The following is a 23,080-nucleotide window of genomic DNA, read 5'->3' as shown; positions in this document are numbered from 1 at the left end:
ATAGCTAAAGCGTGATTAACAAAAACTTTGATAGCTGTTAATACATTTGAATATCTTAAAGTTTCATTTAATGTAGCCTTGTAATAAGATATCTACGTACAAAAGTTGGACCTACTTCCAAGAGCGTAACAACACCAATGTACGTGTGCTATGGCATCTGACCAATCATCGCGTTTCTGCTTGTCTACATCCGCTTTATTCTTATGATGAACGATTGATAGCAACATCTTACTAAAGAACTGAGTAATACTTAGGCCAGAGTTTTCAGGCACTTATTTCAAATGTAACTATATGAACTGCTTTCTGCATCAGTGCATTATGTACATAGTACAAAACGGTAACTTTAATTTTATAGTTTTCCATTTATGTTAATGTGATTATTTATTCTAGTATTTTTCCTTTTTTATGAGTAGCGTAGAATTTTGCAGCCTAATTTATGCAGCCTACAGAAATCATCCTGCAAAATTCTGGCCAGAGAGGCCGAGGTGTAATGTAAGGGCTTTGTTTTATACAGAAAATTGTAATTTTGGTAATATTTTAGATGTCACATGGAAAACTAAAACATCAGTAGCATCTGGATAACAGCAGGGCAACATCACTGCTCTGCCGAAGAGACTGTTAGTAGAATTGCTTGTGAGTGAAGTGCAGTCTTGGAGGGTGAGAGGGAGGGAGAGAGAGAGAGAGAGAGAGAGAGAGAGAGAGAGAGAGGAGGAGTCGAGTTGTATCTTCAGATGGAGAAAGATGTGTTTAGGCCGTGCTGCGTGCTGGCAACAATTTTCTTATATTATTTTTGTTTTATGGAGATATTTTGTAAATTCATTCAGAAGACATCGAAAAGTACTGTAACAGCGCATTCGATGAGACGTCCAAGCGTAGTAATTATTTTGGTCAGAGGTCTAGAATTGGAGATTTTTATGATAACGTAACAATCTGTTGTTTACTGATTTTCTTCCAGGATGGATAGCATACGTGTTCGTAAGAAAGTAAAGAGAATTTGTTCATGTTTTTCTACAATTAATGTAAAGCGAACTTTTGATATTGAAAGTGTTAAAATACTTTGTCTTAATGGTGTAAAATTTTGTAAGTACAGTTCTTTATTGTTTTTTCACCAATCAGCATCCATCTCTTTATTTCAAGATTCACACATATCATTTTGCTTTCCAGTGTTTCTCAGTAATAGAACTCTAACAATGATCATTGCAGTAGTGAGATGTATTAGCACAGAAGTTTTATGGATGTCTGTGCAGTTTAAATCACGCATCGCACATTGCGTTGCTAGTAGTCTGAAATTTAATTTTTTAGCTAGCATAGCGGCACCAGCGGCAGTAGTTTGGAGATAGCGGCAGCATAGAATTTATTCATTGCACAAACACGTAGGCCACTTGTAATGTCCGCGTGACGCAGTCAACGTTTCGGCAGTGACATGCTCTTCAGACAGGGCATTTTTGCTAGTTATTTAAATTTTCCTCATAGATTGCTTGCGTTATTGCTTACAGGACAGTTTTCTTAAATTTAACTGAACAGACTGTACTGTCGTCACGAGCGTTGCAGTAAACAGTTTAATGTTGCATTTTTGATCAACTTTTGCAATTGCTGATCACTTTTCTAGAATTACGAGATTACTTACCAAATTAACGGTAACGGCCTTGCCACAGTGGCTGCACCGGTTCCCGTGAGATCACCAAAGTTAAGCGCTGTTGGGCGTGGTTGGCACTTGGATGGGTGACCATCCTGGCGGCCATGCGGTGTTTCCATTTTTCGGGGAGCACCCAGCCTCGTGATGCCAACTGAGGAGCTACTCGACCGCATGGTATCGGCTTCGGTCAAGAATACCATCATAACGACCAGGAGAGCGGTGTGCTGACCCCACGCCCCTCCTATCCGCATCCTCCACTGAGGATGACACAGGCGGTCGGATGGTCCCGGTAGGATACTCATGGCCTGAAGACGGAGTGCAGTGCTTACGAAATTAAATACGAGCTTAAATGTTTCTCTAATCACGATTTCAACTTGATGTTACTGGACAGACAATATATCAGTAAATTTAACTATACTTTAGTATACAATAAAACTTAATTAGCCACTTTCACACACGTCCGGGACTGGTCATGAGACCACAAGGATTAATTGTCGTATCTCCACTGGCCATCATAGTCACCAGATCTCAATGTTACTGAGCGTGCGTGTTCTGTTGCTCCACTATCAAGAGAAAGGAGCATGATCGCTGTCAAACCTCCATCACTGTTACTTGAAAGTGCTGTTATGTTGCGGGAAGATTACCTTGAAAACCATATCTGACATATATTTATCCACTCCGAGAAGACTGTAAGTTGTTTTGTATCCCACCAGTTTTCTCATACTTTACAAGTCGTGGTTATGTGTTGTGCTTTTTGCTGTTCCCATATTTTCGTGCGACCCCTGTTTGAATGAGAACGAGTCATGGCGTTGTACTCGTCTCTGACAAAACTGAGCAGCTAAGGGCTCAGAGTAAGTATTCTGTGTACAAATTCAGAATGGGTCATGGAAAAACACTCGTCTCAGGTGGTCGGGATGAATATCGTAGAGTATTCAGAACATTTTGCTATAACGCAACAGTCTCTTGAAGGAACTGGAGCTGCGAGCTATAAAAGTAAAGGCACTGTAAGACGTATGTCCCACTATTGTAGCCGGCCGGAGAGGCGGTTCTAGGCGCTACAGTGTGGAACCGCGCAACCGCTACGGTCGCAGGTTCGAATCCTGCCTCGGGCATGGATGTGTGTGATGTCCTTAGGTTAGTTAGGTTTAAGTAGCTCTAAGTTCTAGGACAATGATGACCTCAGAGGTTAAGTCCCGTAGTGCTCAGTGCCATTTTGAGCCCACTATGATATACAGAGCCTATGTGAAATAAATTGTTCAACTGTTGAAAAATTACCTGCGTGAAATTCAGAATACTTCCTAGTACGGTATGAGTTCGCTCCGTTCTACTCACCTGTATCACTGAAGAAGTTTTCTACTCTTTCTGACTGCTTACAACCTTACAACGAAGCCAGCTCACAATTCACCGATTTCCGAAGTCCTGTCCACCTCTAACGTGGACGTAACAAGTGTATAGACGCAGATGCGTAATCAGCATATAACTGTGTTGACAGCGCTGTAGTAGTTGATGAAGATACGTTACGGAAAAGTGAAGGTGACAAGTCGATTGATGGGTGTGACTCGATGTGTTGAGTGACAAACGCGGCAATTGCGGAAGTCGTCAGAAGAACCAGCCAGCCTGTCCGGCAGACGAGGAAGCGCCGGAGAGATGAGCAGCTGTAGCGTGGCCAGGTGAGTGGTGGGGTGGGGGGGGGGGGGGGGGAAGGGGCGAGACACTGTGCGACGTGACAGGTCCATTACCGCCTTCACGACCAGGCGCGCGGCCTCGGGCTCCGGGGTGACGAATGCACTGAAGATGCTGTTACGCGGCCAGCGGGCAACACGCCCCTCCATTAGAAGAATACATTACGACAACAATGACGCACGGCGGCAAATCGAATCTGCGCGGGGGCGGGGGCGGCGGCGGATCAGCTGCCTCTCGGCTCGTCAGCCGCGCGCCATTAAAGCCGTGTAAACGAATTTCCTGCGCATAATTGAGTGAACGCTGCCGCGCCCGGGATTTCGCGAAACAGCCAGCGCGGGCGGGCCGCCTTCTGCAGGAATATGATTTTAAGTACTCACTCGTACCTCCTCCGCGCACTTTGTTTGTGTCCCTTCTGCGTCATTTAATTTTAATCGGCGATATGTTACGCGAATGTAAGAGGCTACAATTTGGCGCTTCAAAGCAGTGAGTCATCTGCTGGCAACGACTTGTCTAATGGGTGATAATAATTACATAAAACAAACAGCCTATCTAGCAAGGGGATACTTAGTAGACGTGGGAATGTGTTTTTCCCCGTAAGTGCAGCAGCACCATTAATATGTCTTCGGAATATGAGTACAGTGTCCTGACAAACTGCTGTTTCTCCTGGCAGAAGAACGGAAAATTTTGCATTGACCTAACAGTGAGCACACCGCACTGTAATGGAGTGCACTTTCTTTGACGGTGGAAGTGCAGCTCATGCATAAATGCGAAATTACCTTTTTCTTCGGCTGCGACTATATCTCTGCGTCATTTGCTTTATCCAAAGGCCATTAATTTCACGACTCTTACAAAATATCTGGCCTGTTCGTTGTTTTACCGAGCCTCACACTACATACGTTATTTAATCCGTTTATTTTACTTCATAATTGCTTAACAATACTTTCGTATTATGTTCTGGACGTAACCAAATTAACTTAGGTGTCTTCTTATGTAGGATGTGTGTATGTTGTAAATGAGTGTATACTTCCGCTCGCGCGTAGGTGCTCGAAATACCCCTAGTGTGTTTACTGCAATTGAAATTTGAAGATTTCAGCTATATCTGGCCTCCAGTGTACTGGTCTCCAGTGTACTAAGTGGGCGATCCTAAAAAGAACGTTTTCTACCAGTTGAGAGTATTAGTCAAACTGTTGGTCTAACTCATAATTTTTCTGATCAGACGTTTGGTGGGGCAGATAATAAGTGTCGTTTCTAACAATGCATCGATGTTGAATGTATGCCAAAGTGTAGAACTTGGATGAATTGTACTAATAACCAGTTAAACTAGAGTTGTACGCCGTACTCCAGCTTATGCCCCTTTTTGGTCTCTCTCGGTGTTTTTATTGAAAAGAAATTACTAATTAGCTTCTGCAAATATAGTGTTACTGGAACCGCTTCAAAATCTTTCTACCATAAAAGTATCCAGCACAGTCGATCAAATGACTTCAGCGTCGGTGGTTTATGATAGGTTTTTGTGTCTTGGTAGAGGTTAACTGCTGTGGCCAGTGACTGGCTGTCAAATCTCCATTCGTCTGTAATTACGTGTCACAATAGCACAACTTCCAAAATTTGTGTATATACTGTGCTTATGGATATAAATGCAATGTGAAGGCCGATACCTTTTAGAATGCACGCAGGAAATACATACCATGTAGCAGTCATGTAAACCATGGAGTGTAAACCCCATATACAGTATTTATCACACTGTCCATATCTGCTCTCACGAAAATCTGATTTCAGATTAGCACCTCATAAGTTTTCCTTCAGGTGCAGCCGTTACCTCATGGTGATGTTTTTCTCTGTTAGATACAATTAGAGCTTGGGAAAGATCCTGCGTCGAGACAAGGCAGGAAATGATGACAGTTCGCACGTTGTGTCGATCACTCTGATTAGACTTCTTAAGTTTTTAGTTTTCATGATGATAATAACGATCATGAGAGGGACGCAAAGTGTAGCATACACTTAACACGCGTGAAACTAAGTGGTCAAAATCTTTAATATTCAAAACTTGATGCCGTAAAGGGGTGATATCGAATCCACTCTTTTCCTCCTACTTTCACAAACGTCGAAACATTGACTCTCTTGCACAAAGAACAGTTTCTCGCGTACCCTTGTCCTGTTCTCGTCTGAAGCTGCAGATCTTAAACACTATTACAAACAGTCATATTACCAAAATATGTCAATTTCATACACATTCCACGACCCCTGACAGAAACAGATACTATATCATATTTAGATAATCTACACATACATCTGTCTTAGATGTAGAAAGTGACTGTAATATGAATGTTTATACTACTAAGGTAGTCATCTTCTACACGATCTACCAATGTTTCGTAGTGGCCGTATTGATTTTACATTGACCGATGCTGAACTTCAAGCTGGTCAAACTTGGCTTACTGTTGTTATTGCTCGTGCTGATCTGCAATACGTTCATTGCCAACTCTTTGGAGAATTTTCTTCCACTGCATGTGGAACGTTTATAGTAACGCAAGATGACATTTTCACAAGGGAAGATATTCCATAATATTTTTTTATTGGTAAACGTATGTATGTGCATACTCGTCGCATGCCTTTATTAGGAGTCGCGGATTGTCTATCAAATATTAGTTTGTACAGTATTTAAGGTATGTATAGTCAGTCGAAAACGGGTCAGTATCTCAGACAGTACGCCTGATGCCATCCAAATGCCGTCCACTTAGCAATGAATAGTGTTTCATAATCATAATAAATAACGTACAATCTTATTGGTGTTTAAGCGCGGTGCCAGTTCATTTGGCATCTGGGGGTAGATGTCAAGTAATGCTGTAAGGTCAATAACTGGACGAAAATTTCAACCAAAATTCGCACACGAATTTCATTTATTACATGCAAAATTCAAGAGTCTCCTCTACGATCTAGATGTGACTAAATTATGCTGACGAATTTTTTAATGAGAATACTATTGGTATTTCTGTTCAGTTTTAGATTTCTGTTTGAGAGAATAGTGACTACACCACACTGAAGTATTGAACGTGTACTTGTCAGCTTCGAGTCGAACACTGGAATGGTCTTAGAAGAGATGAGTGTGAAGAAAGTTCGATAGTTTTCATTGGACAGAAGGAAAGGATCTCCATTTTCGTTAAGGTGGCTTGAGGGATGAATAATTCTGTTTTGGCTGAGGATATTTGACTAATAACGGAACCAAATCTAAATTCATTCTGATGCATACTCTATTTTTCAGCCACAGTTGCTCATTCTCTTATTAGGTAGCTAGTTTAGATCTCTTTGGATCATCTTCAAATCTACGTAGTCGCTGACGCTAGTACATAGATGTGAAGCTGATCCAGGGAGATCTAAACTAGTTACGTATTAAAAAATGAATGATAAATTAGAACTATTTGTGATTTCTGTATAGTTCTGCTTGTGCTCCAGAAGGACAAAGTATGTGTATGTGTACACAATCTATGACCCCTATGGCATTTGCGAATCCACCAGTTCGATATAATTTCCTTTTGTTCTTTGGTATAGTTTCTTGGCTCTGTGGCATGAACGCATACAGTGGCTTTAAGGCAGCTAAGCTATTTATCAAATTCTTAAAAGCTCTTCCATCAATAGTACGATGGATATTAAAGAGATCCCTTGCTACGATTTGATAAATATCCACAAAGAAGTTGCAGCCTAGGAGACAAAGCACGGTTCCTGTCAGAATTATGCTAGTAACGCCTCCAGCATACAAAGCAGCAACTCAAATGATTCCTTACGAAACCCAGACCGCTCACTGAAATCACTGTCGCTATACTTCACTAATGGGCCCCTTCTCTCCATTACAACCCTCATTCTTGGAATGTTCACCTCTTCCTCCATCTCCATGTATTCTTCGTAGTCCAGGTAATCCATTGAATTCGACACTTAAAACACAGAGCTCAAAGGAAGCAACATACTCTCTTACTTTACTCCTACTACTGCCTAGGAGTAAAAGTTTGGCTTTTATTTCCTCCTAAAGTTACTGACGTAGTAGCGTACTCTTCAATGATGCTCTCCAACAGTAATGGTGTAACTAAATTTACTTCGGAAGTAAATGAAAATTTTACTCCTGGAGTAATTTACTCCTTTATTTCAGTACTATTGACTATAAGTCGTCAATTTCCTTCTCTCTCAGTAACTTACTACTTTAGTTTCACTTACTTCTGGTTGGTGGTCATCACCCTAAATTGTGATATGAGTCTTTACCTGATGCCGGGTACGCCTTACCATCAATATCTGATTTGGGAATCTCCGACTTACCGTGATGTAATCTTGCTGGAATTTTCTGTATTTTTTGGCCTTTTCGACAGCAGTTTGTGTCTTGTATCCCAGAAAATGAATTTTACGAACGATCGTGAAAATGCTTGTCGGTTTTATCGTTGTTCAGCTTTGAATATCTAACGTCAGGATTTTTAGCAGAGGAAGTTACATGTATAAGAGGTGGACTTGAATTATCGTAACTTTTCAATATTCTGCAGCCTCAGCATTCACACTGTAAAGAAAATGAAATGCATTCATATTCAGAGAAAACAGAACACCTTGAACGACTGGAGACATGACGTTCATATTCACAGGACATGTACATTAGTATATTCCGCAGAAATGATTAGCATTTCAGTCGCCTCAGTTCAGCATGTGTCCTGTTGCCTAGCAGGCACAGGGTCCACCACGGGACGTGATAACTTGCTCCACGCGTGATAATATCGTCGCGTATAAGGCGCGAATGGCGTCCTGTGGTTTATCCATCCACGCTACATTCACCTGGTTCCAAAGTTCACCTGTGGTGGTTGGCATTGGGCCACAGTGCTGCACACGTCATTACACAATTTCCCACCGATTTTGGATTGGAGACAATTATGGTGATTTGGCGGGCAAGTGCTAAAGGCTGACATGCTGTGAAACCAAGTAGGCACACAGCAACATGTGGTCGTGCATTGTCTTGCTGAAGACTGGCGTCAGGAGTGTTGTGCAGAAAGGATATGGATACGGATTGCAAGATGTCAGTCACGTAGATCATAAAGGCCACTGTGTCCTGGAAACACTCTCCACACCTAAGAGCTTGAGTTAGTGCTGTATGTCTTGTGCGAATTTCGTTCCCCTGTTTGCTGCGAATCAAATTGCGGCTACGACTTTCAAACAAACAGAACCCGGATTCGTCCGAAAACGCGCCATCACTGTCGCCAGTAACGTCGATCCGTACACCATTGCCGTGTAGAATTCTTCTGCACATTCGTCAAGGTGGGTGAAGAGGTGGACGAGGCGCACGTAACCCACACCGTAATATACACCGACGCGCTGTCACCCCTGATAACTCACGATGTGTTCCACTCTTCCACTTTTGCACCAGACGCGATGAGGACGCAGATCTGTCTTGCAGTGCCATTCGCATGATGTGTTGATATTCTCGGATTGTGGTCTGGTCACGTTCTACGGCCTTCTCTGAATCATTTTGCACACATCCGTTGCACTGCCAATACACTTAGTCCAACACGAGCAGCAAGTTCCAAGGTGGATGCTTCACACTCTCTCATGCACGTAACACGCCCTTTTTCAAATCCGCTGATTTGCTGGTACGGTTCGCTCATACTTCTGCGAGGCATTCTGGACGTCTACTCAAGTCCCACTAATCCATTACCTTCGGTTTACAGCTCCAACGAGACCTGCAGGCACATTTTACCGGTACCTAGTGTTGCGCAGCGATATCGATGTTGACGTGGAACCCAAGTGCGGACATGGTTCAGACGCTAACCATTTCTGCAGAACATACTAACGTACATGTCCATCGCATATGAACGTGCTACCTCTAGTCTTCAAGGTGCTCGTTTTTATTTCTAGAGTGTACTCATCTTAACATATTCAGGAACAACACCACAAGTAGTAGTTTGAATTTCTTAATTTTTCCTGAAGGACGAAGTTATTCTAGTTATGTGGGCGCCATGAAATGAAGCATAGCAATCTTGTGCTGATCCGATAGTTACTTACTTCAGACACTGTACAGCCAATGATATAACATTTTTGACATATCTTAACCACATACACAACATTTTTCATCAGCTTCCTTTCGATCTGTCGATCGTCAGCATTGATAATGCCCTTTGGACAGTCTGGCGTTGCCAGAGGGGGCGCGCGGCAAATGGAGACCCTTCTTAAGCCGTGCGTAATCCCGTGGAGTGAGGATTTTGATATCTGCAAATTGGGCGAAGCGCGCGTGTGGCTGGTGTGTGGCGGCCGGTATGGATTCCGGACGTGATCTTCCCTGGGCCAGCGCGACGAGAGCCAGAGGCACCAGCCGAGGAGGGGCAGAGCTGCTGTCGCCGTGAACGAGTACGTACATCGCAGAACTATGCGACTCGCGTCTGGAGGAGGAAGGACTTGGTGCGGGGCGTGGTTAGCGTATCTACCCGAGGGCCGTGATCGTAAAACCCGTCGTGCTGATCCGTAATTGGTGAGCATGTGCCGAATTTTTCTGTTTCCTGCAAAGACAACGTCGTTTCTGGCTGTGTCTTGGACTGTTAACATAAACAAGGTGAAGTGCCTCTGTGTAGACTGTATCTACAACATCATGCGGGGTAAGCGGTCGGCTGTCGCATCACGCAAGTTTAAATTTCCAAAAGAAAAGTAAATATTTAGTTTACGTCCGCAAGGTTCTGCTCTGTTGACTGACACCTTATCTCATGATCGCCGGCCGGAGTGGCCGTGCGGCTCTAGGCGCTACAGTCTGGAACCGAGCGACCGCTACGGCCGCAGGTTCGAATCCTGGCTCGGGCATGGATGTGTGTGATGTCCTTAGGTTAGTTAGGTTTAATTAGTTCTAAGTTTTAGGCGACTGATGACCCCAGAAGTTAAGTTGCATAGTGCTCAAAGCCAGCCATTTTGTCTCATGATCGTTAGGCCAGTTAATACGCCAGTGATTTGATTCAGAATTAAATCTTGCGCTGTTAGTTTTATACATTGGCTAAAACTAAATCTTTGTTGTTGTTGTTTATGTGGCAGTTTTTTGTGAGGCGTGTTGGAGGAAGGTTTAGTTTACATCATTTTATTTCAGTTTTAAACGGTGCACTATTATGTAAGTGCGTTTGTTAAAGCTAAATCATTTTGCCATTTATGTGCCGTTTCTTGTGAGGCATGTTAGAGGAAAATTTTGACGTTCATGATTTGTTTCAGTATTAATCTGCGCACTATTACCTTTCTTGTGTCTGCTAAAACTAAATCATGTTTGATATTTCTGTACCGTTTCTTGTAAGGCACGGTAGACGAAGATTGCAATGTATGTGATTGCTTTATCATGACTTGTAAGCTTACTGTGTCTTTTTCTCCGTTATAGTATATTGTAACGCATCCCAGCGCAGTTTGTGGCTGACGGGCATGTTTTACTTGCAGGCTGGTTACGAAGGCTGACTTCGACCTTATACGCCGCCTTCACCAACAACTGCCACTGCAACGTTTCTCTTACAGATTATTACAGTAAGATCGTGTGTATAAATTTTGTATTTTGGTCTAGCCAGATCGCCAAGATCTGTATCTGAGCATTTTGGGCAGTGCTTCAGATAAATTGTCAGTTGTGCTTCAATTATCTCAGACAATTTACTTGCCTATTGAATTTTAAATTTTTTTATTGCGATTACCAATTGAGTTGAAGATTTTAGTCAATCCTCTTGCTTTGACTTTAAAATCTATTATCGTTACTGACGATTATGTTTGAAAATTTTAGTCAATTTCCAATGCACTTAAATTTGAAACAATTTTATTTCCAATTGCCTTAAAGATTTCTGACTGGATTGAAAAGTTCGTGATTGCTGTTATCAATTATGCCTTAAGGGTTTCTGGCTAATTAACTCGTTCTTTTCTGGAGTTGTGTTGTTCACGTACTGATGTACGCCAATATCTGACATTCAGTAAACGGTTGTAAGAGAACTTAAAGGAGAAACCCAGTGGTTTGACACTTACAGATCCCTGTATCCAAGATAGCCTGCTCAACCGCAGTTAGTAGTAGCTTTGCCTAAGTACAATATCGCTGACGATGTAGACGACAGAAATTTGCAAGCAGGAGTAAGTTCTGTGCCCTAAGACCAGAGTTCCTCAAGCAGGACATATGAAGATGTCTCTTACTGACACTACTCTGGCCCATAGTAGCGTGCTATGGCTGCCACACGGTGTATCCGCAAAGTGTGATCCCCTCATAGTCACCAGGACACGTAGTTTTTAATGGATTCCAGTGACTTTTAAATATAAAGGCGCATGTGAAGTTAGGACTAATGTATTACATAAAAATGTTCTACATGTGAAACAGGACTTTTATTTGTGAGCGTTGGTTACCTTTGAGACTGGACGTTTTTTTGGTTCGTCTGTCTTCTGACTGGTGTGACGAGGCCAGCCACAGATACCTCTCCTGTGCCAATCTCTTCACTTAAGAGTAGCACTTGCAACCTACGTCCTCAGTTATTTGCTGGATGTATTCCAATTTCTGTCTTCCTCTACAGTTCTTGCCCTCTACAGCTCCCTCTAGTATGATGGAAGTCATTCCCTGATGTTTGCCCCCCGGTAGCTGACGGATTGTCAGTGCTCTGGGCCCGGGTTCCATTCCTGGCTGGGTCGGGGAATTTTCTCCGTCCAGGGACTGGGTGTTGTGCTGTCCTCATCCTCATCCTATCATCCTCTTCGACTGCAGGTCGCCGAAGTGGCGTCAAATTGAAAGACCGGCACCCGAAGAACGGTCTGCCCGACGGGGGACCCTAGACGTACGATTAAATAAATAAATAAATTCTCTAATGTCTGAACAGATGTCCTATCATCCTGCCCTTTATGCTTCTCATATTCCTTCCCTCTCCCATTCTGCGCGGAACCTCCTCATTCCTTATCTTATCAGTGTACTTAATTTTCAACATTCGCCTGTAGCTACACATCTCAAATCGTTAGATTTTTTCTGTTCCGGTTTTCTCACAGTACATGTTTCACTACGTACAATCCTGTGCTCCAGACGTACATCCTCAGAAATTTCTTACTCACATTAAGGGCTATGTTTGATACAAGCAAACTTCTCTTGCCCAGGAATGCCTTAATGGCCAGTGCTAGTCAGCTTTTGAAGTCCTCCTTGCTCGGTTCGTCATTGGTTATTGTACTGGTTATTCCTTAACTTCATCTACTTGGTGAACATCAATCCTAATGTTAAGTTTCTCGCTGTTGTCATTTCTCCTACTTCTCATTACTTTCGTCTTTCTTCTATTTCCTCACTGTTCATATCCTGTACTCATTAGACTGTTTATTGCATTCAGCATACCATGTAATCCTTCTCCACTTGCACTCAGGATAGCAATGTCGTCAGTGAATCGTATTATTGATATCTTCTCACCTTGAATTTTAGTCCCACTCCTAAATCTCTCTTTTATTTGCATCATTGCTTCTAGGATGTACAGATTGAACAGATTTAATCGAAGCACATCGTCCTTGGCCGTGCACTCTTATTATTCCCACTTGGCTCCTGTCCACATTGTAAAAAAATGGCTCTGAGCACTATGGGACTTAACATCTATGGTCATCAGTCCCCTAGAACTTAGAACTACTTAAACATAACTAACCTAAGGGCATCACAAAACACCCAGTCATCACGAGGCAGAGAAAAGCCCTGACCCCGCCGGGAATCGAACCCCGGAACCTCCACATTGTATATTACCTATCTCTCCCTCTATCTTAGCCCTATTTCTCTCAGAATTGCGAACTTGTTGCAGCATTTTACATTGTCTAGCGCTTTTCCTAGGTCGACAAATCCTATGAACGTCTCTTGATATTTCTTTAGTCTTGCTTCAGTCATCAGCTGCAAAGTCAGAATTGCCTGTCGGGTGCCTTTACCTCTTCTAAAGATAATGTGATCGTCATCTAGCACATTCTTAATTTTCTTTTCCGTTCTTCTGCATATTGTTCTTGTCAGCAACTTGGATGCATGAGCTGTGAAGCTGATTGCGCGATAATTATCGCACTTGTCAGCTCTTCCAGTCTTCGGAACTGTATGCATCATATTTTTCCGAATGCCAGACTCATACATTCTACACACCTGTCATATCGATAGTTCCAATACCACAGCGTAGGTACACGCTCGTAGGTTGGCACTACGAGAGCGGACGAACTACGCCGTGCCCTCTAGCCGACGCTGTGGAGCACAACGAGCGCTGCTCTACTTTCTGCCCAGTTGATCAAGAGCGGACGACCTAGCAACTTAGCTTCTACTTGTAGGGGGGCTAGCCATTAGCCATTATAGACTTTGCCGTAGTAACTTCTAATAACTGTTAGTTTTAATACATGAACGGCTTCGCATCTACGTGATCATCTGTACCAAAAATTAAGTAATGTGTTTGTATATGTTTATACGCCAGTAAAGGTGCTTTAACTTTACTTGCAGTACCGAAGTGCTTTACCTCACCAGCCCCTACTCGCTTCCATCATTCCGCCTGTTTTACAGATCTCAGGAGCAGACCCACGAGCCGCCTTCCAGGCGGGATACAAAAACACCAACTTGAGTAGTCGTTCTGTTGCCACTTATCCAATTATTTTAAAAATTGTGAGGCAATCTATCCCTCCTGTCTTATTTGACAGTAAGACCTCCAAAGCTCTCCTAAATTCGGTTTCTGATACTGGATCCCCTATCTCTCCTAAATCGACTGCTATTTGTTCTATCATATCAGACATGTCTTCCCTTTCATGGAGGCCTCCAAAGCACTCTTTCCACCTATCCGCCATCTCCTCTGCATTTAACAATGGAATTCCGGTTGCCCTCTTAATGGTACCGCCCTTGCTTTTAATGTAACCGATGGTTATTTTGACTGTATGATGGGTCTATCCTTCCGAAACATTTTTTATCGATTTCTTCACATTTTTTCATGCAGCCTTTTGGTCTTAGCTCCCCTGCACTTCCTATTTATTTCATTTCTCAGCGATTTCTATTTCTGTATTACTAAATTTCCGGGTCCTTTTATCGATCAACTGAAGTATTTCTTCTGTTAGCCATGGTTTCTTGCCAGTTACCTTCTTTGTACCTACGTTTTTCTTTCCAACTTCTGTGATGGTTCTTTTTAGAGATTTCTATTCATCTTCAACCTGTATTGCCTACTGAGCTATTCTTTATTGCTTCATCTATAGCCTTAGATAACTTCAAGTGTGTGTTGTCATCCCTTAGTACTTCTGTATCCCACTTCTTCACTACCACATTGTGATCTGAGTCTATGTTTGCTCTTGGGTACGCCTTAAATCCAGTATCTAATTTAGGTATCTCTGTCTGACCATTATGTAATCTGAGTGAAATCTTCTAGTATCATCCTGTCATTTCGAAGTATACCGTCTCCTCCTGTGATTCTTGATCAGAGGATTCACTATTACTAGCTGAAATTTGTTACAGAACTAAGTTAATCTTTGTCCTCTCTCATTCCTTGTCCCAAGCCCATATTTTCCTATAACCTTTTCTTCCAGTCCTCCATGACTATTAGATTTTCATGTAACGTATTACCCTTCCTATATCCGCATATACTTTCTCTCTTTCATCTTCAGCTTGTGACGCTGTTTTATAAACCTGAAATATCGTTGTTGGTGTAAGTTTGCTGTTAATTCTCATCAGCAAAACCCTGTCACTGAAGTGTTCACTGTAACACACTCTTTGCACTGCCTTTCTATTCATAACAAATCCTACTCCGGTTATGCCTTTGTCTGCTGCAGTTGATATTAGCCTAAACTCATATGACCGTAAATCCATGTCTTCAATGACCCCTGTTGCATCTAGATTGTCTTTGCATTACCCTTTTCTGATTCTCTCCCAACCACATTCAAGAACGACTCATAGAACGTTAACCTTTCGTTGATTATTCAGTCTTCTTCTCATAGTCACTTCTCCCTTGGCAGTCTCCTGCCGGAGATTCGAACGGGGTACTGTTCCGGAATCTTTTGCCATGGAGGGGTCATCATGAAACTTTTTAATTATAGGCCACGTGTCCTGTGGATACACGTTATGTGTATTTAATGCAGTCATTTCCATTGCCTTCTACATCCTCATGCCGTTGCTCCTATCGAGCACATATGGGACGTCTTCGGACTACAGCTTCAGCGTCATCCTCAAACAGCATTAGCCGCCCGAGCATTGACCAACGCCGGCCGTTGTGGCCGAGCGGTTCTAGGAGCTTCAGTCTGGAACCGCGATACCGCTACGGTCGCAGGTTCGAATCCTGCCTCTGGCATGCATGTGTGTGATGTCTTTAGGTTAGTTAGGTTTAAGTAGTTCTAAGTTCTAGGGGACTGATGAACTCAGATGTTAAGTCCCATAGTGCTCAGAGCCTTTGAACCATTGACCAGCAAAATGCAACAGGCATGGAACTTCATCCAACAAGCTGATATCTGGCACCTGTGCAACAACGTGCAGACACGTTTACCTGCTTGCATTCAGCATTCTGGCGGCTACATCGGCTATTAACTTGTCATTAATTCAAAATTCGAGTGGTTTATCTTGAGCTTACACCAGCGTTAGATAGATAAAGGTATTCACAATTTTTATGACTGTCCCTCAATTTTTCCGTTAGTGTATTTCATCGGACTGGTTTTGTAATCAGAAATACCTCAAACAATTTACGGAGCTCTGTGAACAATTACGTCGATGCGTTGGAAACAGCAACGACCATTTGTCTCTCTCTTTAATAGTCCCAAGACCCGTTGCGAACGCGTCGTACGGGTGAAATTGAGTTTTTCTGGCATCGCGATCGGTGCTACGTCACCGGCGGGAAATGGACGGCAGGAGCAAAGGGCAGCGATCGAGAACACGGCTGTCGGCCTGGGAGAGGGCGGCGCCGGCCCGCCGCAGGCCGCGATATATCGCTTCTCATATGCGGCGCGGCAGAATCTGCGTGGCGGCCCTAACAGCACTATAAAGCGCCGCTTTACGGCCTCGTAAAGTAGCGACATATTCTCGACGTGTCGCCACGCTCTCTGGCTGGCACCGGCCCGCCGGCTGCCTCGCGGGCTGGCGGCATCAGCGACGATGAGTGGCGCCGAACAAATACAGTGCTGCTCTCTTTCTCTCTCTCTGATACGAGGTAGCGATTCACGCTAGGAAGAGTCGAGGAGCAACTGGATGCAGTGCGCATGTCGGACCAGACATTTTTCCCTCTCTGGCTTCTCAATGTAACCGACAGCTCGTCTCGTGTTACGTCTCATACCTGTCGCACTGCCAACGTACCCACCTCTTCTTTCGATAGGCGTTGTATAATTAACGCTATAAATTTTTTGTCAGCCAATTTTGGTTGATAAAAATGTGGTAGTGTTTGAGTCGTCTTTCAATATTCACACTTCATGACGTTCCGATATGTGGCGTCGCTGTACATAGCAGTCATGCTTTCGGGGCAGAGAGCTGTCATTGAGATAGTTTTAGCGAAAAACCAGAATATCACAGATATTCATATTTGCAGCATACAGGAAAGTCAAAACAACCTTTGATGACATTAAAAGCAACGGTGGTAACATTAACAGTGCAACGGCAATTCCACTGTTAAATGCAGAGGAGCGAGCAGATAGGTGGAAGGAATACATTGAAAGCCTCTATGAGGGCGAAGATTTGTCTGATGTGATGGAAGAAGAAACAGGAGGATAGGGCATCCAGTATTAGAATCGGAATTTAAAAGAGCTTTGGAGGACTTACGGTCAAATAAGGCAGAAGGGATAGATAACATTCCATCAGAATTTCTAAAATCATTGGGGGAAGTGGCAACAAAACGAATATTCACGTTTGTGTGTAGAATATATGAGTCTGGCGACATACCATCTGACTTTCGGAAAAGCATCATCCACACAATTCCGAAGTCAGCAAGTGCTGACAAGTGCGAGAATTATCGCACAATCAGCTTAACCGCTCATGCATCGAAGCTGCTTACAAGAATAATATACAGAAGAATGGAAAAGAGAATTGAGAATGCGCTAGGTGACGATCAGTTTGCCTTTAGGAAAAGTAAAGGGACGAGAGAGGCAATTCTGACGTTACGGCTAATAATGGAAGCAAGGCTAAAGAAAAATCAGGACACTTTCATAGGATTTGTCGACCTGGAAAAAGCGTTCGACAATATAAAATGGTGTAAGCTGTTCGAGATTCTGAAAAAAGTAGGGGTAAGCTATAGGGACAGACGGGTCGTATATAATATGTAAGACAACCAAGAGGGAATAATAAGAGTGGACGATCAAGAACGAAGTTCTCGTATTAAGAAGGGTGTAAGACAAGGCTGTAACCTTTCGCCCCTACTCTTCAATCTGTACATCGAGGAAGCAATGATGGAAATAAAAGAAAGGTTCAGGAGTGGAATTAAAATACAAGGTGAAAGGATATCAATGATACGATTCGCTGATGATATTGCTATCCTGAGTGAAAGTGAAGAAGAATTAAATGATCTGCTGAATGGAATGAACATTCTAATGAGTACACAGTATGGTTTGAGAGTAAATCGGAGAAAGACGAAGGTAGTGAGAAGTAGTAGAAATGAGAACAGCGAGAAACGTAACATCAGGATTGATGGTCACGAAGTCAATGAAGTTAAGGAATTCTGCTACCTAGGCAGTAAAATAACCAATGACGGGCGGAGCAAGGAGGACATCAAAAGCAGACTCGCTATGGCAAAAAAGGCATTTCTGGCCAAGAGAAGTCTACTAATATCAAATACCGGCCTTAATTTGAGGAAGAAATTTCTGAGGATGTACGTCTGGAGTACAGCATTGTATGGTAGTGAAACATGGACTGTGGAAAAACCGGAACAGAAGAGAATCGAAGCATTTGAGATGTGGTGCTATAGACGAATGTTGAATATTAGGTGGACTGATAAGGTAAGGAATGAGGAGGTTCTACGCAGACTCGGAGAGGAAAGGGATATGTGGAAAACACTGATAAGGAGAAGGGACAGGATGATAGGACATCTGCTAAGACATGAGGGAATGACTTCCATGGTACTAGATGGAGCTGTAGTGGGCGAAAACTGTAGAGGAAGACAGAGATTGGAATACGTCAAGCAGATAATTGAGGACGTAGGTTGCAAGTGCTACTCTAAGATGAAGAGGTTGGCACAGGAAAGGAATTCGAGGCGGGCCGCATCAAACCAGTCAGTAGACTGATGACCAAAAAAAAAAAAATAGTCTATGGAACAAGAGCACGGTGAGTCATTGAGCGAGGCGTCTGTCATATCACCACAGCAAGGGCACACAAAACTGACCGATCTCTTCTGCGCCTGCGGGCCACACACAGCTGTGGCTCCTCCCATGTAGGAACGTGTGATCACTCTCATTAGATGTGATCGACAGATCACAATCAAATACTTCGCTGCTCAACTGGACTTCTCTATTAATAGTGATGACAGACGAATACACCAGTTGGAGTACTCAAAGGCGTGTGCCCGGTGGGTTCCTCGCTGCCTAACAGAAGACCATAGAGAGCAACGAAAGACCATTTGTGCGGCTCTACTTGCTCGTTACCAGGCTGGTGACAATTTTTCTGTCGTACACAGTCACAGCCGATTATACATGGGCTCATCATGTGGAAGGAAACAAACCCGCAATCCATGGCGAGGGGCCGCACCGGCTCTGCTCCTAAGAGGAGTTCAGAGCCGCACTCGAAGCCAGGAAACTCATGGTGGCGTTCTTCTATGACTTTGGATTGTTCTGTCTGGTGTTCTTCCGTCATGGTGCAACAATTGTGGTACCCTCACGAAACTGAAGGAACGTGTTCGTCGACCCAAAAATGCAAAGTAACTTCTCCTTCTCCACGAGAACGCAAGATCTTACACAAGTCTGCGTACCCAAGAGGAGCTCACAAAATTTTATTGGACTCTTCATCCTCATCCATGCTGCAACCCGGATCTAACACCTTCCATCTTTTTCGCCCAAAGAAGGATGCAACCGACTGGATGCAGTAAGTGGACGACGGGAAGTTTACTGACGCAGCAGGAAGTTGGCTCGGGCGTCGACCTGTTGAGTGGTAGCACGAGGGCATACGGGTCCTCCCAGCAAAGAGAAGTAAGGCCGACGTTTTGAATAGAGACCATATTCATTACTAAGCTTTTGTAAACAAAAGAGTGGGTATAATTTTAATCCAGAATAAGACCAACCTGCTTTCACGAAAAAATGTGTTGCGTTAGTTATTGAACGCCCTCTCGTGCTTTCCTGTGTTTTTCTTGATTCCACTGTGGCGGGCAGCCTGTTAAACATTGTCATGTAAAATAAGTAATCTGGTTCTTAATGAATCTTCCGCTCTACGGTGGAGCGTGGTTGTTTTCAAACTTCTTGCGAAATTAAAACGTTGCACTGGACGAGGGATCCAAACCTGGAACGTTCCTCTGAAGGCAATATTCGTATCGAATTATACAAGTATATCGGGTGGCGAAATTAGGTACGTTGCGTCGTCTCTGGATCAACTGCACCTTGATAACAGACACTCATATGACACCACATTACAATGAAGAGGAGATAGAAAATTACAAATCAGATTTGAAAATGTTCTTACTCATTAAGATGTGTATTTTATTTATTTATCATTTGCCTATTGGTGTTATATCTGATCCCTCTGTTATTTTTACGGCAGATTGTTACCTCTACCTTTATCTGTTATATTTTTTTTCTGCCTTATCAAGAGAAAAAATTAGAAAGGAAGAAGAGTGAAGTAATAGTGAAAGAAAAGCCTACCACCGTTGGACACTCTGTCCCCTTTCCGTCTTCTTCTTCTTCAACGATTAGGCTCAGTGACGTCTTGTGGCTTCTTAAAATTTGTTCCTATCTTTTCTTTGGTATTCCCAAATTTTTTTCTCCCACTGGTCTATATCTACTTTCTGATTTTAGTGGTCTTCTTTCACTCATACGTTCTAAACTGTTTTTTCAAATTTAATGTAGTTTTATTTTATCGTCTGGCTACAATATCAGCAGTGCTTCTCCAGTGTCTTCATTTCTTAATCGATCTCGATTAAAACATCCTCTTATAGACGTTAGAAATTTCATTTCTTCTTTGTGTATGCTCCTTTCATCTTTCTTATTATCTTGATTCATTTTCATTACATTAAAAGACGTGAGTTGGGTATTGCTTCCGTCTTGTCTTTCTCTTACTTAATGCTCTTCTGCTGTGCTGCATCCCATTTGAAACAATAATTATGTCTCTGGTGGCGTCAAAAGAAGCATTACAGCAAAGGTAGCTAGAGACTTGTTCAATGAAACGTATTCGCAGTTGCGAATATGAACTACTATCAGCGGTATAATGTAATGATGACAATGAAAATTACTGCCGGACTGGGATTCGAACCATGATTTCCAGCTTACCGAGAGTGCTCGCCTTACCATTTCGCAATTCGAGCAGGACTCACGGTTAGACTCAAACTTCCATATATCGTCAAGCAAACGTCCACAACGTGTACCCGTACATTCAACATGTACATTGTAAGACCTGTATATTTCTATTGTCTATTGTCAAACCACAATTTAAAAGATGTTTATATTTTATTAGTAGGATTAAGTAGGAATAATCAATATTTGTCATTTTGGAAATAATTGTGGTAGCAGGGAATGGCTGCAACAAAGTATTGTTGCCGAGAGAGACCGCACATTGATATAATTTTAAAAAGGGCGGGAGAGACCGTGTATGGATACATTTTAAGAAAAGAGTGGGAAAGACCGCGCATTGATACATTTTGTAATGGTAGAAGGGACTGTCTGCACCTGAAAGCATTGTTGGCGGGCGAGACCGCACTTATAGTGTTCGTAGGAAGTCTGCGTGATGTGAAGCGAGTCGGTAGCAGGTCTGAAGCGAGAGGTTGAGAGGAGCGGTGTGCCTGCCAGCCACCAGCTATGATCTACAAGAGATTATAAACGGATGTACAGAGATATCAGTTAACTATTATCATAAGAGGAACTAATATTATTGAATTATTTTTTTGAGAAGCTCAAGACTACTGAAGGTATGTTTGCGCAACGCTATTTGTAAGATTATTGTAAAAAGTAAGTCCCATTTGAACGTTTGTAAAATCATTCCATTACCAACAGTAAATATTTGAAGAATGGTTTTCAGAATATAATTAATTTTTGCCAGCAATATTGCATTGCTGATTACAATCCATCCCAAAAACCATCAACGTAAAACTTTGCAAAATTTTATTGTTATCAAGAAAAAGTTTAGCTATGAATTACGTAACTTCAGAAAAATTAATTAAAGAATAACGTCAGCTTTGGTAATAAATACAGCCACGTATTATGACAGCCCACCAGCAGCTAATAGAGTATAGTAAATCAGAGTAAGTGTATTCATGTCGCAGTGCGATGTAGCAGTCAGATGGCGATCCAGTAACAGTAAAAAAGGTAAGGAACAGTTTTGGGTTATTGCAGATAACGACTGAGGGCCACGACGACGACACATTCTATGTTTCGTCGAAATAATCAACAAATCACTTTTAATAAGCAGCATTTAAATTTGTATGCGAAGATTGCACTTATTATTACTGAGAAAGAGAATTAATTTCATAGGGAAGATTTCATTTGTTATTATTAAGCAAGACATAGAAATCCTAAGGGAAGGTTTCATAGGTTACTGTAGAAGGGAAGGTTGCGTAACAAAGGAGGTATAGAGGAGACGGGAAGGTTTCAATATTCCCTTAATAGGGAGACATGTTACTTGAAAGTCGCTTGCCCCGTGTCGGCGGATAAATGTGTGAACCTATCATTTGCAGTGCCGGTGTTATTCCGAACAACGATGTAAAGTTCCTTCGGACATGAACTTCGCATCTTAATTAGGATTGCCACACGCACTGCAATACCATGTTTAATTAGTTGGTTACTGATCATTATTTTGGCTATTACGCGTTTCGTCCTGAGAAAGGTACTCTTTGATTTGTAACTAATACCTGCAGCTCTCTTCCTTTTCGTGTTGAAATACCTCCCCAATACGGTAAGGTGGCAGTCCCTGAGCAAGACCCTATTCCTTTATTGTGTTAACCAGAAATCTGGGAATTTTTCGAGAGTACTGATCGTGCAGTTCTCTAAATTTAAGTTTATCCATAAGTCAAAATACTGGCACGTGATCCTGTTTTTGTGTTTATCGGTAGCACTAGAGCCTTCATATTACAATTTGGGTCACTCTAAGGTCGTATTTGGTATAATTTAAATAACAGTACACTCTAAATCAACACATTACATCGTTAATCAACCTACTCATTAGCATCCCATTCCGGTTCATCATCATCACCTTGCAAACTTAGAATGTCCAATAAGCCCTCTTCCTCACCGTTGAGCTCCTCTTCGAGGTTGTTCTGCAGCTATTGTTCTTCTTGTACGTATAGGCCTACGTTATGGACCTCGTTGATCTGGAACCCATTTGAGCACCAGATGTAAGAGCCCGTACTTCATCAATATCACTTCCGAAACAGTCATATTGCAGTATTCTGGATATGCTACAGCTAGCTGAAAGTAACTTCTATTCTTCGGTAACCGCTAAGTACTCAAATATGGAACTTTTCCATTCGCGGTTAGTACTATTACTCGCTGGGCTCTCCAGGCACTATTCAGAACCCGCCATCACAATTTCATTTCGGACAGCATCTCTCCCTACTTAACCAATTACACAAAATGTTCATCTGCATAATTTGCACGAGTGATGCACGTTGGATAAAGGAGGCTAATGTGAGAGATACACTGGTAGATTTGAAGATGTGAGGGTGAGTCCCGAGTCGCACCGGAATATCT

At 42.5% G+C, this 23,080-nt stretch overlaps 1 pseudogene; it reads left to right on the top strand.

Annotated features, from left to right (window-relative positions):
* The first annotated feature begins 1,636 nt into the window (after window positions 1-1,636).
* On the top strand, window positions 1,637-1,754 carry LOC126261268 (5S ribosomal RNA; annotated as a pseudogene).
* Window positions 1,755-23,080: the final 21,326 nt, after the last annotated feature.

The sequence above is a fragment of the Schistocerca nitens genome, chromosome 5 (genome assembly GCF_023898315.1).
Source record: "Schistocerca nitens isolate TAMUIC-IGC-003100 chromosome 5, iqSchNite1.1, whole genome shotgun sequence".
Lineage (NCBI taxonomy): Eukaryota > Metazoa > Arthropoda > Insecta > Orthoptera > Acrididae > Schistocerca > Schistocerca nitens.
This window is presented reverse-complemented; position numbering and strand designations above follow the sequence as displayed.